The sequence below is a fragment of the Ceratotherium simum genome, chromosome 11, assembly GCF_057802395.1.
Source record: "Ceratotherium simum simum isolate JZ-2026a chromosome 11, ASM5780239v1, whole genome shotgun sequence".
NCBI classification, from domain to species: Eukaryota; Metazoa; Chordata; class Mammalia; order Perissodactyla; family Rhinocerotidae; genus Ceratotherium; species Ceratotherium simum.
In genome coordinates, this window is record NC_141910.1 from 35,089,612 (window position 1) to 35,109,602 (window position 19,991).

Sequence of the window (19,991 nt, forward strand, 5' to 3'; positions counted from 1 at the left end):
GATCCTACACTTAAGAGAAAGTCCTGGTAATGGAAACAAAATTGAGCAGGATAGGAACAAACAAGATGAAGGAAAGAGAAGGTCCTGATAGAAGTGCCAGAGTAGAACAGAGCCAGGAAATCGCAGCAAGCTATCCACCATTTTTTTAATGATGCACAAAAACAACAGAACTCATGAAGTTAAAAGATCTATCTGAACCAAGCCTTCTCCTAGAAGTTCAAGAAAACTAGTTTCATATTAAGAAAGGAGTAAAAGTATTGAGGTTGAATATCATACAAAGTTACAATAAGAAAAAAGAAACAGGAAAATAGTCAAACTCAGAAGCAAGGGAGAGGAGGAAATGGGAGTTGTTCAATGGGTATAAAGTTTCCACTACGCAAGATGAGTAAGTTCTAGAGATCTGCTGTACAACATAGTGCCTATAGTTAACGATACTGTTTTATACACTTAATTTGTTAAGAGGGAGATCTCATGTTAAGTGTTCTTACCACAATAACAAAAATATTTAAAGAAATAAATAAAAGAAAAAAAGGGGAATAAAATAACATCCTGCAGACAATGAAAGCCTGCCAGAAAGAGATGCTCACAGGATAGATAAAGATGAGCTTTGGGCCGGCCCCGTGGCTTAGCAGTTAAGTGCGCGTGCTCCGCTACTGGGGGCCCGGGTTCGGATCCCGGGCGCACACCGACACACTGCTTCTCCGGCCATGCTGAGGCCGTGTCCCAAATACAGCAACTAGAAAGATGTGCAGCTATGACACACAACTATCTACTGGGGCTTTGGGGGAAAAAAAAAAAAAAAAAAGATGAGCCTCTATTTCAAAATGAGCTTAAAAAATGGGAGGGAGGGAGGAAGGGAGGAAGGAAGGAAGGAGAAAGGGAAGGGAAGGAGGGAGGAAGGAAGGAGGAAGGGAAGGGAAGGGAAGGAAAGGAAGAGAAGGAGGGAAGGAAAGAAGGGCAGGGAGGGAGGAAGGAAGGAGAAAGAAAAAGAAAAGGAAAGGAAAGGAAGGAAGGGAAGGGAAGGAAGGGAAGGAAGGGAAGGGAGGAAGGGGGAGGAGGAGGGGAATGGGAGGAAAGGAGGAAGGAGGAGGAGGAGGAGGAGGAGGGGAAGGGGAAGAGGAGGAAGGCAGGAGGGGAGGAAGGGGGAATGGGAGGAAGGGAGGAAGGGAGGAGGGGAGGAGGGGAAAGGGGGAAGAGGAGGAAGGCAGGAGGGGAGGAAGAAGGGAGGAGGGGAGCAGGGGAGGAAGGGAGGAGGGGAGGAAGAGGAGAACAGGAGGAGGGGAGGAGAGGAGGAGAGGAGGGAGAGGAGGAAGAGGAGGAAGGGAGGAGGGGAGGAGGAGGGAAGGGGAGGAGGGGAGGAAGGGGAGGAGGGGAGGAAGGGGAGGAGGGGAGGAAGGGAGGAGGGAGGAAGGGGAGGAGGGGAGGAAGGGAGGAGGGGAGGAAGGGAGGAGGGGAGGAAGGGAGGAGGGGAGGAGGGGCTCAGGGACGAGGGGAGGAAGGAAGGAGGGGAGGAAGGAAGGAGGGAGGATGGGAAGAGGGGAGGAGGGGAGGAGGAGAGGAAGAAATATCAAAACTACAAAAGCTCAGAAATAAAGTGACAGCTCAAGAAAGAATCTGAAGTAAAAGAAGAATAATTGTTTCAGAAATGAAGACTTCAGTTAAAGGATTACAGGAAAAAAACACATGTAAGATAAATCCTTAAGCAAAACAGAAGGTGGAAAGGAAGAAAACATAATCAAAAAGAAATGGAGAGAGAGGGAGGGTAGAAGCAGGCTTAACTATAGTGTCTAGGGATACATACTTGGGTAATAAAATCAAAAAGAAACTTAATTAAGCAATTTTCAAAAAAGTCAGGATAATGGTTATTTTTTGAAGGAAGGGAGTTATTTTGGGGAAGAAGCACATGGAAGGGCTTCTAAAGTGGCTGGCAACATTCTATTCCTTAACCTGGAAGATGGCTACATGGGTCTTGGCCTTATAAATAATTCACTAAGCCACACATTGTTTTGTGTGGTTTTCTGCATCTACATTTTATTTTCAGTATAAAGGATAAAAAAGGAATTTAGGAAGAACAAAAACTACAGATGACATTAATTTAAAACTACTTCTAGGTATCAGTAGAAAACACTAATGAAAAGCTTTTGGAATAATGTTCAAACCAACTTAATAAAATTACATGGCAAACCGAGAGACCAATTTTCACACAATGTTTTGTCCTGATGTTTGGCAAACATGAAAATGAATTAAAAGTCTACTGCCTTATTATAAAGACAATTTCTGTTTCTCATATGTAATACATGCTTTAAAAGTATCTGAGGGCCAGCCCCGGGGCTTGGCAGTTGGGTGCGCGCGCTCCGCTACTGGCGGCCCGGGGTTCGGATCCCAGGCGCGCACCGACGCACCGCTTCTCCGGCCACGCTGCGTCCCACATACAGCAACTGGAAGGATGTGCAACTATGACATACAACTATCTACTGGGGCTTTGGGGGGAAAAAAGGAGAAGGATTGGCAATAGATGTTAGCTCAGAGCCAGTCTTCCTCAGCAAAAAGAGGATTAGCATGGATGTTAGCTCAGGGCTGATCTTCCTCACCACATAAAAAAAAAAGAAGTATCTGACATTTACTCATTCTTAGAATAAATTGCAACTAATACTTAAAATGTATAAAAGATTTTTTTCAGTTAAGAGTACTCTAGGGGCAAGCCTGGTGGCGCAGTGGTTAAGTTTCTGCGCTCCGCTGGCCGGGGGTTCGCAGGTACAAATCCTGGGCGTGGACCTATGCACCGCCCATAGCTCATCAAGCCATGTGTGGTGGGGTCTCACATACAAAATAGAGGAAGATGGGCACAGATGTTAGCTCAGGGCTAATCTTTCTCAGCAAAAAGAGGAAGACTGGCAATAGGTGTTAGCTCAGGATCAATCTTCCACACCAAAAAAAAAGAAAAAGAGTACTCTAAAACTGCCAAGAAAACTCATCTTTGTGACAAACATAGTAGTCTTAAAAATAAACATAATCAAATTCAACAAGCATTTATCCAACACATATTATGTATGAGGTATTTACAATTTAGTTGAAGGGATAAGTAACACATATAACTGTAATGGAAAGCTATGCTCAGTAGGTGCTTTAAGAAAGGTACAAAGTACTATGGGTTCAGAAGAAGAAAAGGGCATCTCATCTGCCTTACTGCATTAAAATTCTAACCAGACCCTTCTCATATTCCTCCAATCTATCCTCCCCAATATTGGCAGAATGATCTTTCAAACACCAAAATTCCCTTTTTAAACACTTTATAGAAAAGTACAGTACATAGCAGGCAATTCAAATGTCTTACAAGGACCAGAAAGGCAACAAATGAGTGAGGCTGGTCTGGTGTAAGACAATAGAGAATGATGGAGACTGCCAAAAAGAAGGCAGCTACTTATAAGCTCTAGCCAATATTGCCATGTAGGAACATGAAACCAACGTTGTCACAACGTTCAACTTTTCAAGAGATGACAGAACTCTAGATATTTCATGTGAAATGTACCAATATTTAAACATTAGCAAATAAGGCAAATATGAAAAAATATTACAAGCCAAACAAAACACAGCTGTAGGTAAAGTTTGTGAACTCTGACTTACAGAAATGGGTCTGCTATTAATATTCCAATAGCTGGCCCCTACGTGCCCTCAGAACTGAATAATGGCTGTCTTCCTAACTTAAAGGAAAAGCAAACAAACAACTTTCTCTCTTACAAAGTTATCTTAAAAATCTAGCACCTACTACCATTAGTCTACTAGAAATAGGCAGATGAAAAAACAAGAAGTAGAAAAGAACATTTGATAGTCACCTCAAAACTACTTAACTGTTTTTTGGTTGTGATTGATTTTAATCAACAGTTGTGCTCATAGTTACCATTTTATACTACATGCACAACATATGGTCAAATTTTCTATTCCTAAAATTGTTTCTAGATTGTATGATAGAATCAATTATATAAATGCATTTGCTCTTTAGCAAGAGAACACTATGAGACTCCAGAAAAACTATGGCCCTAATAAAATCCAAAATCTTTGGTATAGTGGCCTACAAATTCCCTAAAATATCTGGCTCCTGTTTGCCATTATTTCACACCACCCCAAGTTTCCTGAATACACTATGCTCTTTCACCCCTTCACGCTTTTAGACGTATTTAAGGCTCTCTACCCCATGTGTTAGAACTGCTTGAAATCATCTCTCGGGGAGCCTTCCTTGAATTGTCTGCTTTTTCCATCATGCTTCCTTAGCATCCTATATAGAACCCTATTATAGAACTTACTTGCTATTCGTGATTATTCATAATTATTTGCTTACCTTTCCATCTCTGTCACTAGATCATTAGTTTTCAAATTTTTGATGCTATCCTCCAATAAGAAATACATTTTTATAGAGATCTACAATACATATACATATTTAATGAAAACTAAATGAAAATAACACTTTTATCCTTACCACATACAATACAATAAAATTTTCTATTCAATTTTTTTTTTAAAGAAATGCTGGTCACAATTTACTACACTGAGTCTATTATCTATTTAAGAAATATTGCACTAGAATATAGATCTTTGTAGGCAAAATTCACTACATTCTTTTTTTTTTTTTGAGGAAGAGTAGCCCTGAGCTAACATCTGTTGCCCATCCTTCACATCCATGCCCATCTTCCTCTACTTTATATGGGATGCTGCCACAGCATGGCTCGATACGCGGTGCACAGGTCTGTGCCCAGGATCCAAACCTGCAAACCCCAGGCCGCTGAAGCAGAGCCCGCAAACTTAACCACTACCCACCAGGCTAGCCCCTCAATACATTCATTTTTATGCTTTACCACAGACCATTTAGCAAGCAAATGTTTGAATGAATGAATAAATATAGCAGGATTCTGTACTAGAAAAATGAAAGTGTGAGGCTTTGAAATCAAGCAGATCCATCAGCCACCAACTTACTTACGCAATCTTTGACAAATGACTTAACCTCCTTGAGTCCCAAAGAATAACACCACTTACTTAACTCACTACAACAATAAAGTAGTAGCATTCTTGCCTCAGAATAGGCATTCTATAAATATTAGTTTCCTCTGCCTACCCTGTATTCTTCCCTACTCCTTCCAGGGAACAGATCAAGATGCAAGCATCTCATCCTGGGAAATATCCATTTTTCAAAGGCTTCAGATCACAGTACAAGGAATATGAATTTTTAAATCTGACAGACTTGCGTTCAAATACACAGCACATAACTTCTATTATCTGTTTCTTTATCCATAAGAATAAAACACTTCCTGCAGGGTTGTTATGAGAAATTAAATTATATACTCATGTGTCTAGTATAAAACCATGCTAGAACACAGTAGGTACTCAATAAATGGTAGTAACTGTTGCTATGATTATCAATAAATGTTGTTCAAACAGCATAGAGGAGGTAGCATTTAAACTGAACTTTTGGGCCGGGCCGGGCCGGGCCGGGCCGGCCTGGCGGCATAGCAGTTAAGTTCTCACACTCTGCTTTGCGGCCGGGGTTCGCAGATTTGGATCCTGGGTATGGACTGATGCACTGCTCATCAAGCCATGCTGAGGTGGCATCCCACATACAACTCTACAACTATGATACACAACTATGTAGTGGGGCTTTGGGGAGAAAAAAGAAAAAAAAGAGGAAGATTGGCAACAGATGTTAGCACAGGGCCAATCTTCATCAAAAATAAATAAATAAAATAAAAAATAGACTGAACTTTTAAGGAGGGAGGAGTTGGACGAAGGCATGGGGCAGGCAAAAGGAACAGTAAAATTTTAATTTACAAGAAATCTCTTCCCTTTTTTTCTGTATTTCCTCTTTTAAGAAACAAACCACAAGGATATAAGTTTATTAATTTCCTCAATTCTCTACCTTAAAAGTTACGAATAAAACTCAAAAGTACTATATTAACTTTGTGTTAAAATTCTAATTTAAATGTTATATTATGCTCAGTGGGTTGTACGATAAAAGTGTGAAAGGTGTAAATGTATTAACGCATTTTAGAAAGTGTTCAAAATTAAGAGTGCTTTGTAGTTAACCCAGTTAACTAGAAAAAAATTGAAATTCTCATTCAAGTCTTTAGTTTATCAAACTTTATTCTCCAATAAAATTCATGTAGTTTTATTAATATTCCCAATAACATTCCCAATGTTAGAATGACATCACTTTTCTACTCTTCTATTAAGTATAAAGTGACTTCCCTTCAAAAGTTTATCACTTTCAAAACTTTAATGTTCTTTATTTCCCTCAACCTCATTTTCCTTTCCATAAATAATCATTGCCTCTCATAAAGGAGAGAGCTCAGGGTCTCTGTTCTTTTCCCAATGCTTTCCTCAACACACCTTTCAAACCACTTCTCAGAAAAAAAAGCTTCTAAGTGTCAAAAGTATCCAATACCTTTGAAAATACAATCAAGAAGCCAAGAATTTTCTTACACAACCTGCAAATTTTATAAAATATGAAGATAATTAATGGTAATTAACTATCATGGTGATTTAACAGTAATACATATCTACTTGGGGAGAATCAAAGTAATTTTCCATTATCTGTGTTGGTAGCAAAAAGGTTATTTTTATGGTACGTATATTTAACCTTTATGATAACAACGTATCTTCTAAATGACTACTTAAGTGAAGAGCTTTATTTAGCCTTTTAGGCCTTATAGTAATACTGTGTTTATAACTGTCAGTGAACTCAAGACCTATGTAGGTGAGGGGATAAATTCTACTTTACGTTTATATCAGGCAGACTCCAGAGGAGTAGGAATAATGTCTCTTGCTCACCACAATATTCTTAGTGCTTAAATACAGTAGATGCTCGATCAATATCTAAGTTTAAATGTTTATTTAAGGAAAAGAAAATTAGGGTGAGGGAAATAAAAAATACGTGAATCAAAATTAGGTTAAGATGTTGAGCGTGGGCTGTGCTTAACAACTCGTTTCCAAAGAAGAGAGTACAGGAGGGTGAGGGGGTGAAACCTAGTGAACAAAGACCCCAAACAGGTGATCAAGGTTAACATCATCAATTTTATCATATTGTTAGTGTGTACCCTCGATGTCACGTGATGAGAATGGCACTTCACCTCTTGTCCCTCCCTAAAACCCGACTTCAGTCTAATCAGGAGGAAAACATCAGACAAATCTCAACTGAGGGACATTCCATAGAATTTTTGACTAGTACTCGTCAAAACTGTCAGTCATCAAAAACAAAAAAAGTCTGAGAAACTGGAATTCTGGAACAGAAAAAGGACACTAGGGGAAAATTACTGAAATCTGAATAAAGTTCATAGTTTAATAGTAATATAGCAATTTTGTTTCCTTAGTTGTGATAAATGTACCACAGTAACGTAAGAAGTTAACAATAGGGAACACTGGGTGAGGTATATACTCTGTGTACCATCTTGCAACTTTTCTGTAAATGTAAAACTATTCTAAAATCAAAAGTTTATTTAAATAGAAAAAAGTTAGGGTAAAGGAATAAGGAATACACAAATGAAAATCCACTAGAAGCAAATGATGATTTAGTCTCTTTATATTTGGTGGTAAGATAGAGATAGCATTCTCATACAGTGGAAATAAAGTTATTAATAAAACAATACCATAGACATTGAACAAGTCTATAGTATTAATTATGAAGTCACATATGACCAAAGCAAATACACCTTGAATTCTAGTTTCCCAAAGCATCAGTCTTAGCCTTCAACACTTCAATTATTAACTCTATGACAAAAATTCATAACATTAGCTGTCACATCTATATTGAATGGATTACCTCACACCTCTAATCTCTAGTCACTAAAGGTCATATTAACCTACTTATCTCCCACTCACCCTACACTCAACTAACTAAACTCACCATCTTCTTGATGATGCTCCCCTTCCAAACCTCCTTCTCAAAGTTACTTATTTTTTCTTCAAATAGATCTCTCTCCTTCCCATTCCTCTTCATTCCCACAGTTAATAATCAGTCCTGCACACTACTGTCAAATGAACCTTCCTCAAATAAGGACTTTATCATATCATTCCCAACCTCAAATGTCATTTTTTTTGTACTAAACCATATTTAAATTCAGAAGTGATTTTTCAAGGCCATCCATAATTGGTTATTCTTTTGTACCCTACACTTGTAAAGAAAGACCTTTCCATCCATCTCTCCACCTCATACCATAAGTCTTGCCTTTCCTTTACTCAGAAAACAATCAAATACTCACTAAGCATATAACATATATCTGAGAAAATAAGACTCCTCTGCAGGGTCAAAGACTTTATAACCTGCTTGGACCGATAAAACCTAAAAACATAACTAACAAAGAGTACAGGAATTTGTCTTATTCACTCAGTTCCTATAACAGTGCTTAGCACACAGTAGGTGCTCAAAAAATATTTATTAAATGAAAACAAGGCAGTATAGAATGCTACTGCCCAAAAGAAATATGCTATCAGAGAAAGGAAAGAATTTTCAGTTGGAGAGGTGAAGGCAGGTCTAAAATTCTGTGACTCTAAGGTTCACAGGGCAACCAAGATTTCAGCCAAGTCTCAAGATTGAGTAGATCTTCAGTAGTTAAGAGGATGTGTGCAGGTGCACTTCCAACAGAAAAATGTTACATCAGCAAAGGTAAAAAGAAGCAAAATTGTTATACCATGTAAAAGTGGTGAATAATGAACAGTTCCCGTATGTTAGTGGAAGATAAGATGGAGAAGACTGGGACCAAAGTTTGCAAAGTCTTGAGAAGAAATTTGGTATTCATTCTTGATACCAGGAGTTCCCGTCATTAGAGTGATATAATCTTTAGAAAGACTAATCTAATGGGAGTAACATGAAGGCTAGACTTCACAAAGCAAGAGCCTTACTTTCTTCAAAAAGCCTCCCCTGTCTACTCAAACCCTCTAGTTTCCTTCTCCTCTTCTTAACTCTTATAGCACCTGCCTGCATCATACAATTTAACTCCTAATTATATCCTCGCACACTGTAAACTTTTTTTCACGTGTATTAATCTTGTCTCTTCAACCTGAAAATAGGGATCAAATCTTAAACCTCTTTTTCTTCCCTAAAAAATCAGCAAAGCATTGGGTCCTCAAAACTATATTTTGGAGGATCTTTGCATTTACACAAAATCCAGTTACTAAAATAACAATCTAAAAGCAACACACACACATACAATGAGTAGCTAAGCAATAAGCTGCCATAAGAATCAGACTAAGTCCCGTTGGGATGATCTTTTTTAGTTTCCTTTGATAGTTGGATCCCATAACTAATAATGTAGTTACGTTCCAGCATATGTTTTCTGTGCTTCCTGCTTTATATAAGTACTTTGTCACCTCATTTACTTTTCTGTCTCAACTAAGCATGGCTCTCAGTGGTCAGCACACGTACTCATTTCTCAACTGAATTATCTTTTCCACATTGAAGCCTCTCCAATCTTTTTATCTATTAATTTCACTGACTGGGAACCACTGTTATGGCGTAATTAAAATTCTAATAAATGGTGCTGCTATAACTACACAGTTCTTTTACACATTCTAAATGTTTCCTGTGATTTAGCACTCTTCAAGTAAAACTGATTCAAATTAAAATGTTACAGAAATAATTCAAATCCATCAAAGCATTCACAAAAGGAAACACGATGCATTTAGTAACGAAGGATTATATGTACTTAAATTCTAAAAATTTCCAAACTCCCCAAAAGTTTAGATTTTTTTAGCTTTAATCCTTTGACTTTTTATTTTGATATATTCTAAAAATTAAATTTCATTACCTTAAAATACAATCTGTTCATGTTAACATACATGTTAACTATTAACACTTTTCCCAAAAAAAGCTGAAGAAAGTGCACACATACAAATCGAACGAGTATTTATTTCATCCCTAAACAAGTATTTTCATTGATAATATATTTATATCTTTTCAGGTCACAATTTTTATATAAAAAGAAAAAATTGAGATTTTTATAAAACTATCAAAAAGAAATTCGCCAGAATGTGACTGTTTCTGATTACATTAGAACCTCTCATTAATGGTTCTGAAATTCAAAAGATTTTTTCCCAGAGTTAGGAAACTCCATAATGTAACACTCTAGTCTCCATCACTCCTTAGTGGTACCTAACACTGCTGAGATTTTAAAGATGAACCATCAAAACGGCAGAGGAAGGCAAAAATGTCAATATACACCTTACAAGGACTGCAAGGAAACGTCTCACAATTCGAATGGAACAGAGATAGACATGAACAGTTCAGCTTTTTCCACTTCCCCATCTGAAAAAATACCAAAATAAATCTGGATGCAAAGCTACCGCACGGTTACAAAGCCCCTGGCTACCAGTGACGCCTCAGCTCTAGCGGCGCTAGGGCACTCTATTACACTCAGCCGGCCACGTGGCTGTCACAATCACAAGGAAGACAGGAGAAACAGCAGAAACTATCCTGGAAATAAATAACCGACTTCCTCCTCCAACCTCAGAGCTGGGGTAGAAGAAAGAAAATCTGTGTCATTTCTTTGTACGCTACGACTTTTTCCTGTAAGGAGAAAACGAAGTACAGCGGCTGTTTTAAAGAAACTTTAAAGCAGAAATCAGGTCCAAGAAGATCCCGAGAGTGTGCCCCAATGAATTAAGATACCCCAACTCCCGCGAGCTGCGGTGGAAACAGAGGCATTCTGCAAGGGGGTAGAGTTGAGTAAAACAGGAGGCTGGAGAAGCACGCACATGGGCCGCTTTCCCCTGACTCCCGCCGTCCTCCCGGGTTCCAGACTCCCTGCTGCGGCGGTGGGGCGAACTCAGAAGGCTGCGGACCTCCCACACGCCCTCACGACCTCTCACCCTCCCAGGAGAGAGGAATGAAGGGCAGAGGCACCCACGGGCCCGAGAGCGGCGGCGAACAGGAAGTGTCCATATTGCAGCGCTGAAACACTAACTCCCAACCCAGCAAGACAGCCACCCTCGGAGGCCCCAGGGCGCCCGCTGGAGGAGGGGCCGCAGGGTGCCGGGGTCGGCCACCCCACATCCGGAACCCGCCCCTGTCCACCCCTGCGCCCCGCCGCCCCGCTGCTCAAAGTTCAGTCCCGGCCGCGCTCGGCGCCTCCCCGGGCACTACCTGGCCGGGCCCAGCCAGTCCGCCTGGGGCCGGACCAGGACTCCACGCCCGGCAAGTGTCGCCGCACTCAGGCGGGGGAGGGGGCGCTGCAAAGCCTCCCGAGGGGCTTGGGGCACTTCCCCTCACAGCAGACCCGCCCCGAGTCGAGCCCTAAGCGTCACGAGCCTTCCCGGAGACCTGCACCCCTCGCCGCGGTTTCCGCCGCGCGACACCGCTCCTGGGCGGTCATTACCTCTCAGGAAAAACTCCCAACTCCTCACGGGGCCGCCCTCCCCGCAGTCGACACGCCCCGGGAGCCCACACACGACCCAAGCCGCGCGCAAGGGAGACCCCCGCGCCAGCGCCAGTTCCTCACGGGACAAAAATGTCCGGGCGCGTCACGGGACGGCCGCCTCCGCGCCCCACGCCCGGCGCCGGCCGCACGCGCTGCCTCCGCGCCCGGGAGCGGCGCCGCGGGCCGGGGCGGGGAGCGCGAACGCCGGGCGGCGCGGGCCCCGGAGAGCGCCGCTCCGCCCGCGACTCACCGTCAGCTCGGCCGCCGCAGCGGGGAGGCGAAGGACGGGCAGGGGAAGACACAATATGGCAGAGCGCCGCAGCTGCTCCGGCGGCTTCCAGCAGCCGCCTCCGGCGAGACGCGGCACCGAGCAGGCAGCGGCAGCTGCGGTGGCGGCCGCGGAGCACCACATCCCCCTCCCGCTCGCTTCCTCCCCCTTTCCCCGCCCTCCCCCGCTGCCGTGGCAACGCGGCGCCAAGGAGATTAGCCCCGCCCCTCCCGCCCGTCCCCGCCTCTCGCGACCCCTCGGGAGGGGGGCTCGGCCCGCCCCGCCCCGCCCTGTCCTCTCCCCTCCCACCTCCTACCGAAGGGCCGGGCCCGGGACCCCGCAGGCTGCCCAGAACGGCGGGTGGGGAAGGAAGGGGGATGCGGTGTTCGGAAGGGCGGGGCTCGCACGGAAGGCAGGGCGGAGACGTTGTAGGCTAGCCGGTTTCAGGCTGACAGGCTGGGGAAGGCGGGAAAATGGAAAGGCCTCGCCTGTCCCAGGAACGACCTATAGGAGTGCGGCGGGGCGCGGCGCGGCCTCTGAATGGCCGAGATGGCAGGGGGCGGGGCGAAGCGGGGCGGGGCGAGAGTAGTCGCCCGGGGCGGTCGGCCCCGGGTGCCTGTTCTGGGACCGCAGTGAAGCCCTAGCTTTTGTGGGCTTCCCCAAGCGCTTTAGGAACGGTGAAGCACTAATGTAAACTTAAAGTATTATTACCCTCTCTTGACTGAAATTTTATCTGGAAACTGAGTTCAGCGTGTTTGTGGTAATAAAAAAGGACTTTGGAATCAGATCCAAAATTTAATAAGTATAGCATTTACAGAGCGCTCGCTAAGTGCTAGGGACGGAACTAAGTCCTTTACATGCATTTTCATAACCATAATGCTAAGATGGCGTTGCCAGGTAAAATACAGGAGTGCCCAGTTAAATCTGAATTTCAGATAAACGTGGAATAATTGTTTAATATAAGAATGCTCCATTTGAGATATACTTCCTCGTTTGTTTTGTTTTATTGTTTTGTTTTTTTGTTTTTTGCTAAATCTACCAACCCTATACTAACTTACAGAATTCCCACTTTACAGATAAGGAAACTGAGGCTTAGAAAAATAACCTGTCAAATATAAGGTAAGTGGCAGAACTAAGCCTCCATTTTACTATCACTATGATCCTGATAGTTGTCTCTGAATATCTATATCTACATCTTTAAAAACTAGAGTGGTGATACCTATCTCACAAATGTCTTGAATGAATTAAGAGAAAATGTGTATGAAAGAGACTTGAACGGTGACTGATGCATTGTAGGTGCTAACAGAAGTTCATTTCCTTCCTGAACAATGAATGTTAACTGGATATTCACTATGTGCCAGGCTCTGAGTATAAAGTGAGCTGAGTGAAACAGGCTGCCTGCCGATAATAAAGCTGTGGGGATGACAGAGATATACAAGAATTACAGGCGTCAGAATATATAAAAACAAAAATGGAAGTGTTCGACCCACATTCTACAGATGAAAACGCATTTATATGATTTATCCAACATCATCTACTAGTTCTATTTGTTTTTCATTACACTGTCCTGAAGGGCCTCACAGCTGCATTCAGAGTAAAAGACCACAAGGCAAATGTACACTGTGCTTCAACTGAAGTAAGAGTTGCTTTATTTTCTCCCTTCACAGCGATCACCGTTGCCCCCTCATGTGGACAAATTGAAGGAAGTTCCTGGAGGAAGAGTGTAGTAGAAAGGGAGCAGAGGAGAGAAGGGAATAGTGAGAGAAAATGGCTTCTGGAGAGCCACAGCTTCCTCAGACCTCAGTCTTGTTTTATCTCTTCTGGCCACTGTCAGAGTGGCCACTAACATAATACAGGTCTTCATCTCCTTGCAGATTATTGTACTCATATCTTACCTGATATATTGAACTTTAGTTTCTATTTTTCCTTCTAAACTCTTTTAAACTCAGTTGGGCAAACAGTCCTCCTCAACTCTAAAAGAATCACAGAATTTGAGAACTGGAAGCTATGTATACTTTAGAGGTATATCATCTAGGAGCCCAATCTATCATGGATGCAAAAACAAATCCAGAAAAGATATATAACTTGTCCAAGGTCAAATAATGAATCTACTGCAACCTAAATTCCCTCTACTGGTCATCTCTATTGACTGATTTACCAGAGAGGCTGGGCATGTTTAAATAATCTCTGCGGGTAAGGCTCACATCTCCTAGGAAATCTGTCACACTTAGTTTAGAGTCCAGGGACACTTGTATACTTAGAGGCTATTTTAGAGGACTTTGAACACCTACCAAGGAAAAGTTCTGATTAAAAATAATGATGATTCAGAATGAGTATCTTTTCCCAGGAGTTTTCAAAAGTAAAAAGGCTAGGAAACCAGAGCTTAAGTCTTTAGGAAAAAGAAGAGCCTGGTATTTAACATCTCTTATGAAGCCTGTATTCTTCCTTCTCCAAAATACTTTAAAGGAACGTATTCAATAGTAAACTTTACTGGAAGACAAATGCATTTAAAAATATATTATTTAAGCGCCAGCCCAGTGGTGTAGCAGTTAAGTTCAGGTGCTCCGCTTCAGCGGCCCAAGGTTCACAGGTTCAGATCCCAGGCGCAGACCAATGCACCACTTGTGAAGCCATGCTGTGACAACATCCCATGTACAAAATAGAGGAAGATGGATGTTAGCCCAGGGCCAATCTTCTTTAGCAAAAAGAGGAGGCTTGGCAATGGATGTTAGCTCAAGGCTAATCTTCCTCACACACACACACACAAAATATATATATATATATATTTAGACTATATACATATATAGTTTAAACAGTTAAAAATATATATATATTTAAACTATATATATAGTTTAAAATGCCCTCATATTTAGGCTGAATGGTGATAGGAGCTCAAATATACATATTTATATTTTAAATGTATTTATCATTGTGTTACAAATATTTAACAAAAGACTTTTTGATCATAAATTAATGATTCCAAAAATAACCAGTTTACCAATAAGGAATGTAGACTTCAAGCACCTTAGGTCAATAACCGTGTCTTTTGCATCTTTATAGTCTAATTTCTTAGAACAGCTTTTGGGACAGAGGTGATGTTCAATAATATTTGTTAATAAAAGAAGTAACTTTCCTCAAATTATGTGATGCCAGGACTAGGATACAAAATTCCTAAATATTGGTCTGCCACTTGGGTTAAAAGGTGAAATTGTGAATGAAAGTCTAATTTTTTTTTCCTTTAAGGATCTTTTTCAATGCACTTCTTAAGAACAACTACCTATATTTTATTAATAATATCTATGTTTCTATACTCCCTGGTATTGGCAATAATTTGGACAAATCCTCCTGCTGAGTACACTAGAACAACTTAGCAAAATATAAAAAATATCAGCTCAAAGGCACCAGAGAGCTAATACGATAGTAATTACCAGGCCATGATCTGAGCAATGATAGAGGCCCAGGGAAGTCCATTTATCCTTTCAGTGAGGGTTGCTCTGTTGAACTCTGTCAAAGCTACCTTGCTTTGGAAGAGGAAGCCAAATGGCTACATCCTAGAAGTGAAAGGATGACATCTCAGTTTCAAATCATCTCAACTCTGAGATTGGATTAGGGTAATTCCTTTGAGCTAATGCCCCCAAGCCCTTGGCAGAAGCAAACTAAAATCCTGTCTGTAGTAAAGTAATATTCTAGGCCTTAAATCATTTCCACAAACAATTTTGCAAATACAATGTCTAGTACACAGTAAGAAATAATCAGTCACACAAAGAAACAAGAAAAACAGCAGAAACAATAGAGAACAAAAACAGACCCAAAAGGGATTCAGAGAGTGAAATTATCAGACACAGATTTAAAAATAACAATGCTTACTGTGTATAAATAAAACACAAGATTAAAAATTTAGGCAGATAATTAAAATCTGAAAAATGAATCAGATGAAAATTTTAGACCCCAAAAATTCACTAACTGAAAATAACAGCTCAGTGATGGGTATAACAGCATATTAGACACAGGTAAAGATAGAATTAGTGAACTAGAAGATAAGTAAGAAGATAGTACACAGAATGAAGCACAAAGAAGAAAAAGGATGGAAAATACAGAATACAGGGAAAGTACATAGAAGATACAGTGATAAAGTTTAATATGCACATAACTGGAATTCCAGAAGAAAAAAGAAAAGACAGTATTAGGAAGAAATAATATTTGAACAAATGAATCCCAGCAGGATAAAATGTTTTTAAAATGCACACAATTGACACAAAGACAGATCAAGAAAAAACTGCTAAAATCCAAAGACAAAGAGAAAATTCTTAAGAGGAGCCAGAGAAAATAAGAGTTGACCTTTAAAGAAACAACAATTAGACTTACAACTGACTTTTTTTTTGGTGAGGAAGATCAGCCCTGAGCTAACATCCAATGCCAGTCCTCCTCTTTTTGCCGAGGAAGATTGGCCCTGGGCTAACATCCATGCCCATCTTCCTCTACTTTATGTGGGACTCTGCCACAGCATGCCTTGACAAACGGTGAGTCAGTGCACGCCCGGGCATGTGCACTTAACCGCTATGCCACCGGGCCGACCCCTTACAACTGACTTTTTAACAGAACTATCTGAAGGCAGAAAATGATGGTGTGATAACTTTAAAGCACTGAAAGCAAATATTTTAAGAATGAAGGTGAAATTAAGAAATTTTCAAGCAAACAAAATCGGATATTTCTCACCAGCAGATGCACAGACGCATTCTTTAGGCAGAAGGAAAATGATCACAGTTGTGATAAGGTCAGAGATACATGAAGAAATAAAGATCAATTAAAATGATAAATATGTGGTAAATCTAAATGAATATTGACAGTGACTATATAATACAATAATGGTAATGTCTTTTGTATTTAAAAATACATGACAATGGTATATAAGTCAGGAGAGGGTAAATGGAATGTTCTAAAATCTGTGCATTGTCTAGGAGAATGGGAAACATTACAACTAATAGTAGACTGATGAGTCAAGAATGCGTCTTGTAATCTCTCGAATAATCACTAAGAGAATAGTAAAAGACTATGTGTATTATTCAAGGTTCTCCAGAGAAACAGAACCAACAGGATGTGTATATATGTAGAAAGAGAGAGACTTATTTTAAGGATTTGACTCAAGTGATGTGGAGGCTTGGTAAATCCAAAATCTGCAGGGCAGGCTGGCAGGCTGGAGACCCAGGGAAGAGTTGCAGTTCAAGTCCAAAAGCAGTCTACTGGGAGAATTCCTTCTTGCTCAGAGGAGGTCAGTCTTTGTTCTTTTAAGGCTTTCAATTGATTAGACGAGGCCCACTAACATTATGGAGGGTAATCTGCTTTACACAAACTCCACCAATGTAAATGTTGGTCTTATCCCAAAACACCTTCACAGAAACATCTAGAATAATATTTGAATAAACATCTGGGCACTGTGGCACAGCCAAATTGACACATAAAATTAACCATCACACTGCAATTTCCAATCTAAAAGGGGGAGAAAGGGAATGGAGTAATAAAAAGTAATTAATATAAATGCAAGATGGGAGAAAAATGAGGACGTATAACAGGCAGGACAAATAGAAAGTACTTAATGAGATGGTAGATTTAAACCCAAATATATCACTAATTACATTAAGTGAAGACAGATCCTAATCTAATGAAAAAGATTGTTTTGGTTACCTATTGGTATGTAACAAACTACACCCAAATTTAGTAACTGTAAACTAGTACCATTTTATTATCTTTCATGTTTCTGTGGGTCAGGAATTTGGATAGGACACAAAGGAAATGGCTCATCTCATCTCTGGATGATGTCTGCTGGAGCTGAAACATCCCAGGTAGCTTCTTCACTCTTCATGTCTGGCACCTCAGCTAGGATGGCTCCAATGGCTGGGGGTTAGTTGGACCAGCTTGATTGAGATCATATGTATGAGGCCTGGTTCTCACTGTTGATTGGGTTCTTTGGTTTTTGAACAAGTAGTTCCATGACTTTTTCCTCTCTACGTGGCCTCTCCACGTAGTCTCTCTAGGGGGATAGGCTGACTTCTTACACCCGAGCTTGGGGCTTCCAAAAGGATTAGGCTTTGAAACAGCACATTGTCACTTCTGCTACATTCTGTTGGATAAAGCAACAGGCCCATGCCAGAGTCAAGAGGAGAAAAATACATAAGGGTGTAAATATTAGTAGGTGTGATAAACCTGGGGCCACCAATTTGTGTAACCGGCTAGCACAGATTGTCAGACAGGACAAAAAAATCAAAACCTAACTACATACTGTTTACAAGGGATATGTTTAGAACATAAAAATGCAGAAAGGTTGAAAGAAAAGAGAAGGAAAAAACTAAACCATGCAACACTACCAAAGAAAGCTGGAATAGCTATATTAGTATCAGATTAAGTATACTCTAAGACAAAAAGCACTACTAAAGATAAAGAGAGACTCTTCATAGTGATAAAGATTTAATTTGCCAGGAAGATAAACATTCTAAGTTTGTATTCTCCTAATAACATAACCACATAGTACATAAAGCAAAAATTACAGAACTACAAATGAGGAGTAAAAAATCAACAATTTTAGTGGGAGGTGTTAACATTCAGTTACTAATAAAATAGGCAGACAAAAAATTCAGTAAGAACATAGGTTTGAACAACACTATTAGCAAAGTTGAGTGTAAAGGCGTTTTGAGTACATTCCTACAGTCCTTTACATGTGAATAAATTCGTCAGTGCATATTATTTCTGTTTTGGCTCCTGAAGCTGGAAGGGACATCTAAGAATCCTGAGCCTTCAGGCTGGTTAGAACCTATCTCTATTTTACAGATATATTTACCATTGTGTACTTTTACCTCATTCATTACATAAACGTATTAGGTTCCTACTATGTGCCACGCCCTGTACTTAGCACAGAGATGAAAGCTATAGTTAAAACTATAGACAAGCAAGTTAGAAAACATATTGTCGTATTATAAGTGCAGTGATAGAGCTTTACATAAGGAGCAATGGGAACCAAGTCCTAACTCAGCCTGAGGAGATGATGTCTGAGCAAAGTGTGAAGAAAGAAAAGAATGTGGAGTAGAAGTGGCAATGCGGAGGTGGGGCGTGGAACCGCACCCAGCAATGCTTAGTTGTGTGAGAGCATGACTGTTCAAGTCAGAGAACTGCCAGTCATTTGAAATGTCTGGAGTATAAAAGGTAGCTTGAGTTAGGGGTTTTCTGGTTGCAAGAAACAGAAACTTATGCCAGCTGGCTGAAGTAAAGGAGGAGTGAATATAAAAATAGGCAGGGATTATGTGAGACCCGACTGTGGGAAGCACAGCCGATATTAGAAGAACTCTCCTTCCTCCTCTCTCTCTCTCTCATCTTCTGATCCCTAGTCTCGCCTTTTCTTTGTATGCCTGCTTCGTTCCCTCTGCAGACTGGCTTCTCTGCTCACTTGTCTGCTTGCATGTAGCCTACCAAGGCTGTCCCAAATAGTGACCCTGGCTCTCCACCTCTGGCCCCCACCCAGTTTGCCCAACTCTCCTGCTTAGCAACCCAGTTATTGCTTAACTCAGTCTCAGGGTCCTAATTCCAAATTCCCAGGAGCTGTAATCTGACTGGTCGGGTTTCAACATGCGTGTAGATCAGGGGTCAGCAAACTATGGCCTGGGGGTAGGGAGGACAAATCTGCTTTTGTAAATAAAGTTTTAACAGAACACAGCTACACACATTCATTTATATATTGTCCATGGCTGCTTTGGCATTACAAGGACAGAGTTGAGTAGTTGCAACAGAGAACTTATGGACTGCAAAGCCAAAGATATTTACTATCTAGCTCTTTACAGAAAAAGTTTGCATTAAAGAGTTGGATGTGGAGACACAGGGCTGTGTAGAGGCTTAAGCAGAGTCAGCTCTGGTAATGGAAACTCTGCCAGTGGGTAACCCTCCCCCTTCTTTGCAGAAAAAAGATAATGTGGGGAAAAGGCAGCTGAGGAAGTATTTTGAGAAAGGAACTGTTTGAAGGTTCTAACACAGGAAAGAAAATAATCAGTCTCAAGTATGCGCTAAATTTTTTACACAAATGGTGGAAGAGTGCAAGACAGTTACTCCTTAATCTGGAGAAGTTCATTACGATGCTAAATTTAGGAGAGCATGTCACCACAACTACCTTTAAATAACTCACTTGTGGCGAATTTCCCAGACCCTCCCTAGTTAGCTCTTGCTGAGATGAACCGGCTGAGGCACAATGTTCACTGTACATAGAAAGATTTTTAAATGCATGTCTAGAAGGTTAAATATTATTTGACTTTCAAAAAAGAGGGAGAGAAAACAGGCTCTGAGAGGAT

The 19,991-nt window shown here is 40.9% G+C and overlaps 1 protein-coding gene across 3 annotated transcripts in view; it reads right to left on the minus strand.

Moving 5' to 3' along the window:
• Positions 1–12,052, minus strand: part of FOXN2 (forkhead box N2) — a 56,428-nt gene extending 44,376 nt beyond the window's left edge. Inside the window, exon 1 of one of the 3 annotated variants that reach the window (XM_087436805.1) lies at positions 11,981–12,052. The gene's annotated coding sequence lies outside the window, so the exon portion shown is untranslated. Of the gene's footprint in view, positions 1–11,354; positions 11,455–11,646; positions 11,800–11,980 lie in introns of those variants that run through there. The other 2 variants (XM_004436667.3, XM_014792301.2) reach the window with 2 other exon arrangements.
• Positions 12,053–19,991: the final 7,939 nt, after the last annotated feature.